Below are 3374 nucleotides of genomic sequence, written 5' to 3'. Positions count from 1 at the left end.
AAGTCGGGAACCTCTAACCATGTCCGCCCTTACAATCTCTCAGGCGATATTTCTTAGAAATTCACACTTTCATTGGAATCATGTTGGAAATTTGAGTTTCATCGATTATATCAATATTCTTGATTATGAATTTTGGTATTGAAATTACCAAAGTATCTCTCTTTCCTCTATCTTTTAATTTGTGTTCAAAATAATATTGGAATTTTTAATTGCTGGAAAGCATTATTGAATAATCACAGGTATATTTGTATTATCGTCAAGCCAAATGTTGTAATTTCTCTGGCGTTTCCCATCGGCGTCCCTCTTCTGCCTTAGCATCCACACCAGCAGAATGAATCTCTGGGTTTTTCAATCGCATCCCACGAGCAATGACCAATTTAGATGATTCTCGTGCGAGGCTTTTCACAGAGAAGGGTTGCGATGAGAGAGATGAACGCAAAAGAGGAAGCTCTGAATGGGCAGAATGAAAGGGTTTTAATACAACATGGCAGTGCTCGGCATGCACAGACACACATGAGGCTAGAGTGGGTGGCTGGGTGGATGTTGAAGTGACTGTGTAAAAAGAGGGTGGTAATGGTTATTTCGAGTACTTTACCATCGTGCTGTATTGTGTGAATGCTGAATGGTGAGCAGGAGAGAGCAAGAGAGACCGACTGAGGTACAAAGATGGCGTCCGGTCTACGGTTACCAACCACTTGTGTTTCAACTTCCCATCCCTTGGCGCCCTCGAGAGCTCCCCTGCCCGGTCGGTGGCAAAGACAAGAATCAAAGACTCGGCTCAGCGGCGGGATGGAGAAGTGGAGTGCATCTATGGAACGGACGATGTGGGTGGGAAAATTTCCCAACGTGCCAGGCAGCACAAGAGCCAAGGACTCTGCAACTCCCTTTCGTGTGAATGCAGTTTGAGGTCTCGTGTGATATGGAATTGCAAGAGGAGCACTGAAAAGTGGAATTGAAGAAGCCACACATACTCGGAGGACAGTGCATTGTCTCCAGAAGATCCTTTCACAATGGGGACTGGGAGGCTTCATTCATGAGAAGACTATGCGAACAACACTGCTAAATGGAGCGATTTCAGAGAAAATACCGCAATATATTAATTTCTTCTGAGTTCATGTCCAGTCATGCTGAATTAGATATTCCTGCAATTGAACTATTTAACAAGTCTTTTTGATTTTGAATAAAGTTATAAGCATGAAGAGACACTTGAGTAATTTCTAACAGTGTATTGCTTATTGAAAACTGCTTTCAGGGACCACGAAATGGAAGCGAGGAGGTGCAGCAGAATGAAAAACGGGGCGCATGGCTCTCATCCAGTCAGCATGCATATCCCATGGTCAAAGTGGATGCGGGAATATCGTTGAAGGCCTTGGAGGTGATGTGTAAGGAGCATCTCCTGCAAACGCGCCACAAGAAGGGAAACGTGACCAGACAACGTGGTGGCATCAATTGCAGAGGCGAAGCTCTCTGGCAGGGATGGTCGGAAGATGTGCGGCGGTGAGGTCGAAAAGGGAGGAAGAAATTCAACGTTGATGATTTCCTCTCCTAGAAAGACGCAAATCACCATTCAATTGAAAATGAACTTTATTGTAGGAGACATCCTTGCACATCAAAATCACTCACCCGGAGGGCGTATATTAATTTCAGTCAATAAAATCGGAATCGCCCACAAGGAGCTGTGATCCATTTCCGGCGTCAGGAGGTGTAGAGTGGAGAGTGTGTGCAAATTTGGGTGAGATTAGATTAAAGTGGGAAGTTGCCACGCGGAGATTTGGAAATTCCCCCAAAATCACGATGTGTGGATCTCTTAATTAGAGAGAGTCTGGAGTGGGCGGATTTTCAGTTTTGCCAATTTCTAAATTCATTTCCGCCGTGTGTGGTGGGTGTGAAAATTTTCACATTTCGTGATTTCAATCTCATTGAGAGAGAGACACACAAATTATAACTAACTGCTTAAAATCTCGGCTTCAGCTCTTTAACACTTTCTAATTATCTGAAACATGAGATTTTTATCAGCGATATTTTCAAGATGGTATTCTCCCTGAAGCACTGCAAGGGGTGGGTTTTTGTATCCTCTTGTGAGAGATGATTTATTCCTCTTGAACACTGTATTTTATCGCTTTTTTCCTTCTCCCACCACGATTCTAAAGAATTGTCAGGAGGGTGAAACTCTTCGGACCCCGTGTTTTCCTGTGCATTCACGATAGATTGGCTAATTCAGCAATATTTGATCCCTTCTGTGAGATTATTAGGGATGTCTGTCCAGCCATTTTGGACATATAGAATCACAATTCAGGAGGGAAATTTTCCACGCCAGTTGCGAGCACATAAAATTGACGCTGGTCGGATTTAAAAGGCATCAGCAGAAGAATTAGATGGAAAATTGATTCTCTGCATTATTAATGTTTTACAGAATCTGGAAGTAAGGGACATGAACCAATCGTTCAATCAAAAGGTTCTGGTAACGTCAGTAATTTTCACGTAAGGCTAAGTTTGTATGATTTTAAGGCACATGCGAGGAATACGTTCTCTTGTATTTTATTTCTGATACATTAAAGACATTAAAGGGGTTGAAAAACACTAACTTCATTTGAAATTAACCTTTTCAAATCACAATTTTAGAAAAGCTGACTTTTGAAGCAATCCATAATCTTAATTCTTATGAGAAATATGTGTAATTATTAGTGAAATTAGTGAAAATAGCAATCAAAACTCCCTAGATGTCAATAATCAACATGTTTATACAATAAACAGACTATTATTCTTTATTTTGTATATTGTACAGGTCGTGCAACAGTTTGGATGCTCAGCGAAGGGAGAAATCTCGTCAAACTGGACCACCGGTGCTACCCCATGAATTGGACAATGAGATTCTGGGATGAAATGATGCTGGTGATCTTTGATCTGGGTGATCTTGCTCACAATTGACTCCGAGGTCATGCCAATTAACCTGATGATGTGACCTTTCTCTGAATGGTTTGCATCAGTGTTTCAAAACGAGTATGTTAAGAAATATGGATAAGGGAATAAATGATGAATAAGGCGAGTCCTTTCCTATTCCCGAATTTCCGTTTTTCAAACCGAGAGAAGGGAGTTGTGATCTTCCGGCGAAACGTGCTTGTGGTACTTAAGGGAATCAAAAATGCAAATAACCCCGAGATGAGGATAACAAAGTGATTTTTGGACATGAACATAAGACGAAAGGGTCACATGACAACTCACCTCCGACTCTTCCAGGCAGAAGCAGTATGGGCTCCAAATTTATCCAATTGGAAGTGGGTATTTCCAAATGAAAATTCTCCATGTGGGCAAATGGGATAAAGTGAGATGTGTAGATGAGGGAGAAAGAGTGAATATTTAGAGGGAAAATGTGT

This window comes from Phlebotomus argentipes, unplaced genomic scaffold, assembly GCF_947086385.1.
Source record: "Phlebotomus argentipes unplaced genomic scaffold, Phlebotomus argentipes genome assembly contig_39, whole genome shotgun sequence".
NCBI classification, from domain to species: Eukaryota; Metazoa; Arthropoda; class Insecta; order Diptera; family Psychodidae; genus Phlebotomus; species Phlebotomus argentipes.
Note: the sequence above shows the minus strand (reverse complement) of the source record.